We start from the raw sequence: 4,893 nt of genomic DNA, 5'->3' as shown, positions 1-4,893 counted from the left end.
AAGGGAGAGATGCTGAGAGTTAGGGAGGAGGGACAGACAGAGGATGGAGAGTGGGAAAGAGAAAGGGAAGGAGAAAGGGAGAGATGCTGAGAGTTAGGGAGGAGGGACAGACAGAGGATGGAGAGTGGGAAAGAGAAAGGGAAAGAGAAAGGGAGAGATGCTGAGACTTAGGGAGGAGGGACAGACAGAGGATGGAGAGTGGGAAAGAGAAAAGGAAATAGAAAGGGAGAGTTGCTGAGTTAGGGAGGAGGGACAGATAGAGGATGGAGAGTGAAAGAGAAAGGGAGAGATGCTGAGAGTTAGGGAGGAGGGACAGACAGAGGATGGAGAGTGTGAAAGAGAAAGGGAGAGATGCTGAGAGTTAGGGAGGAGGGACAGACAGAGGATGGAGAGTGGGAAAGAGAAAGGGAGAGATGCTGAGAGTTAGGGAGGAGGGACAGACAGAGGATGGAGAGTGGTAAAGAGAAAGGGAGAGATGCTGAGAGTTAGGGAGGAGTGACAGACAGAGGATGGATAGTGGGAAAGAGAAAGGGAAGGTTCAAGGGAGAGATGCTGAGAGTTAGGGAGGAGGGACAGAGAGGATGGAGAGTGTGAAAGAGAAAGGGAAAGAGAAAGGGAGAGATGCTGAGAGTTAGGGAGGAGGGACAGACAGAAGATGGAGAGTGTGAAAGAGAAAGGGAGAGATGCTGAGAGTTAGGGAGGTGGGACAGACAGAGGATGGAGAGTGAAATAGAAAGGGAGAGATGCTGAGAGTTAGGGAGGAGGGACAGACAGAGGATGGAGAGTGAAAGAGAAAGGGAGAGATGCTGAGAGTTAGGAAGGAGGGACAGACAGAGGATGGAGAGTGTGAAAGAGAAAGGGAGAGATGCTGAGAGTTAGGGAGGAGGGACAGAGAGAGGATGGAGAGTGTGAAAGAGAAAGGGAGAGATGCTGAGAGTCAGGGAGGAGGGACAGACAGAGGATGGAGAGTGGGAAAGAGAAAGGGAGAGATGCTGAGAGTTAGGGAGGAGGGACAGACAGAGGATGGAGAGTGGGAAAGAGAAAGGGAAGGAGAAAGGGAGAGATGCTGAGAGTTAGGGAGGAGGGACAGACAGAGGATGGAGAGTGGGAAAGAGAAAGGGAAAGAGAAAGGGAGAGTTGCTGAGTTAGGGAGGAGGGACAGAGAGGATGGAGAGTGTGAAAGAGAAAGGGAAAGAGAAAGGGAGAGATGCTGAGACTTAGGGAGGAGGGACAGACAGAGGATGGCGAGTGAAAGAGAAAGGGAGAGATGCTGAGAGTTAGGGAGGAGGGACAGACAGAGGATGGAGAGTGTGAAAGAGAAAGGGAGAGATGCTGAGAGTTAGGGAGGAGGGACAGACAGAGGATGGAGAGTGGGAAAGAGAAAGGGAGAGATGCTGAGAGTTAGGGAGGAGGGACAGACAGAGGATGGAGAGTGTGAAAGAGAAAGGGAGAGATGCTGAGAGTTAGGGAGGAGGGACAGACAGAGGATGGAGAGTGGGAAAGAGAAAGGGAAGGAGAAAGGGAGAGATGCTGAGAGTTTGGGAGGAGGGACAGACAGAGGATGGAGAGTGTGAAAGAGAAAGGGAGAGATGCTGAGAGTTAGGGAGGAGGGACAGACAGAGGATGGAGAGTGTGAAAGACAAAAGGGAAAGAGAAAGGGAGAGTTGCTGAGAGTTAGGGAGGAGGGACAGACAGAGGATGGAGAGTGAAAGAGAAAGGGAGAGATGCTGAGAGTTAGGGAGGTGGGACAGACAGAGGATGGAGAGTGAAAGAGAAAGGGAGAGATGCTGAGAGTTAGGGAGGAGGGACAGACAGAGGATGGAGAGTGGGAAAGAGAAAGGGAAGGAGAAAGGGAGAGATGCTGAGAGTTAGGGAGGAGGGACAGACAGAGGATGGAGAGTGGGAAAGAGAAAGGGAAAGAGAAAGGGAGAGATGCTGAGACTTAGGGAGGAGGGACAGACAGAGGATGGAGAGTGGGAAAGAGAAAGGGAAATAGAAAGGGAGAGTTGCTGAGTTAGGGAGGAGGGACAGATAGAGGATGGAGAGTGAAAGAGAAAGGGAGAGATGCTGAGAGTTAGGGAGGAGGGACAGACAGAGGATGGAGAGTGTGAAAGAGAAAGGGAGAGATGCTGAGAGTTAGGGAGGAGGGACAGACAGAGGATGGAGAGTGGGAAAGAGAAAGGGAGAGATGCTGAGAGTTAGGGAGGAGGGACAGACAGAGGATGGAGAGTGGTAAAGAGAAAGGGAGAGATGCTGAGAGTTAAGGAGGAGGGACAGAGAAGGATGGAGAGTGTGAAAGAGAAATGGAAAGAGAGAGGAAGAGATGCTGAGAGTTAGGGAGGAGGGACAGACAGAGGATGGAGATTGTGAAAGAGAAAGGGAAAGAGAGAGGAATAGATGCTGAGAGTTAGGGAGGAGGGACAGACAGAGGATGGAGAGTGTGAAAGAGAAAGGGAGAGATGCTGAGAGTTAGGGAGGAGGGACAGACAGAGGATGGAGAGTGGGAAAGAGAAAGGGAAGGAGAAAGGGAGAGATGCTGAGAGTTAGGGAGGAGGGACAGACAGAGGATGGAGAGTGGGAAAGAGAAAGGGAAAGAGAAAGGGAGAGATGCTGAGACTTAGGGAGGAGGGACAGACAGAGGATGGAGAGTGGGAAAGAGAAAGGGAAATAGAAAGGGAGAGTTGCTGAGTTAGGGAGGAGGGACAGATAGAGGATGGAGAGTGAAAGAGAAAGGGAGAGATGCTGAGAGTTAGGGAGGAGGGACAGACAGAGGATGGAGAGTGTGAAAGAGAAAGGGAGAGATGCTGAGAGTTAGGGAGGAGGGACAGACAGAGGATGGAGAGTGGGAAAGAGAAAGGGAGAGATGCTGAGAGTTAGGGAGGAGGGACAGACAGAGGATGGAGAGTGGTAAAGAGAAAGGGAGAGATGCTGAGAGTTAGGGAGGAGTGACAGACAGAGGATGGAGAGTGGGAAAGAGAAAGGGAAGGTTCAAGGGAGAGATGCTGAGAGTTAGGGAGGAGGGACAGAGAGGATGGAGAGTGTGAAAGAGAAAGGGAAAGAGAAAGGGAGAGTTGCTGAGAGTTAGGGAGGAGGGACAGACAGAAGATGGAGAGTGTGAAAGAGAAAGGGAGAGATGCTGAGAGTTAGGGAGGTGGGACAGACAGAGGATGGAGAGTGAAATAGAAAGGGAGAGATGCTGAGAGTTAGGGAGGAGGGACAGACAGAGGATGGAGAGTGAAAGAGAAAGGGAGAGATGCTGAGAGTTAGGAAGGAGGGACAGACAGAGGATGGAGAGTGTGAAAGAGAAAGGGAGAGATGCTGAGAGTTAGGGAGGAGGGACAGAGAGAGGATGGAGAGTGTGAAAGAGAAAGGGAAGATGCTGAGAGTCAGGGAGGAGGGACAGACAGAGGATGGAGAGTGGGAAAGAGAAAGGGAGAGATGCTGAGAGTTAGGGAGGAGGGACAGACAGAGGATGGAGAGTGGGAAAGAGAAAGGGAAGGAGAAAGGGAGAGATGCTGAGAGTTAGGGAGGAGGGACAGACAGAGGATGGAGAGTGGGAAAGAGAAAGGGAAAGAGAAAGGGAGAGTTGCTGAGTTAGGGAGGAAGGACAGAGAGGATGGAGAGTGTGAAAGAGAAAGGGAAAGAGAAAGGGAGAGATGCTGAGACTTAGGGAGGAGGGACAGACAGAGGATGGAGAGTGAAAGAGAAAGGGAGAGATGCTGAGAGTTAGGGAGGAGGGACAGACAGAGGATGGAGAGTGTGAAAGAGAAAGGGAGAGATGCTGAGAGTTAGGGAGGAGGGACAGACAGAGGATGGAGAGTGGGAAAGAGAAAGGGAGAGATGCTGAGAGTTAGGGAGGAGGGACAGACAGAGGATGGAGAGTGTGAAAGACAAAAGGGAAAGAGAAAGGGAGAGTTGCTGAGAGTTAGGGAGGAGGGACAGACAGAGGATGGAGAGTGAAAGAGAAAGGGAGAGATGCTGAGAGTTAGGGAGGTGGGACAGACAGAGGATGGAGAGTGAAAGAGAAAGGGAGAGATGCTGAGAGTTAGGGAGGAGGGACAGACAGAGGATGGAGAGTGGGAAAGAGAAAGGGAAGGAGAAAGGGAGAGATGCTGAGAGTTAGGGAGGAGGGACAGACAGAGGATGGAGAGTGGGAAAGAGAAAGGGAAAGAGAAAGGGAGAGATGCTGAGACTTAGGGAGGAGGGACAGACAGAGGATGGAGAGTGGGAAAGAGAAAGGGAAATAGAAAGGGAGAGTTGCTGAGTTAGGGAGGAGGGACAGATAGAGGATGGAGAGTGAAAGAGAAAGGGAGAGATGCTGAGAGTTAGGGAGGAGGGACAGACAGAGGATGGAGAGTGTGAAAGAGAAAGGGAGAGATGCTGAGAGTTAGGGAGGAGGGACAGACAGAGGATGGAGAGTGGGAAAGAGAAAGGGAGAGATGCTGAGAGTTAGGGAGGAGGGACAGACAGAGGATGGAGAGTGGTAAAGAGAAAGGGAGAGATGCTGAGAGTTAAGGAGGAGGGACAGAGAAGGATGGAGAGTGTGAAAGAGAAATGGAAAGAGAGAGGAAGAGATGCTGAGAGTTAGGGAGGAGGGACAGACAGAGGATGGAGATTGTGAAAGAGAAAGGGAAAGAGAGAGGAATAGATGCTGAGAGTTAGGGAGGAGGGACAGACAGAGGATGGAGAGTGTGAAAGAGAAAGGGAGAGATGCTGAGAGTTAGGGAGGAGGGACAGACAGAGGATGGAGAGTGGGAAAGAGAAAGGGAAGGAGAAAGGGAGAGATGCTGAGAGTTAGGGAGGAGGGACAGACAGAGGATGGAGAGTGGGAAAGAGAAAGGGAAAGAGAAAGGGAGAGATGCTGAGACTTAGGGAGGAGGGACAGACAGAGGA

Source organism: Oncorhynchus mykiss, chromosome 24 (genome assembly GCF_013265735.2).
Source record: "Oncorhynchus mykiss isolate Arlee chromosome 24, USDA_OmykA_1.1, whole genome shotgun sequence".
Taxonomy (NCBI): Eukaryota; Metazoa; Chordata; class Actinopteri; order Salmoniformes; family Salmonidae; genus Oncorhynchus; species Oncorhynchus mykiss.
The sequence above is the reverse complement of the archived record's forward strand: the minus strand, read 5'-3'. Positions refer to the sequence as shown.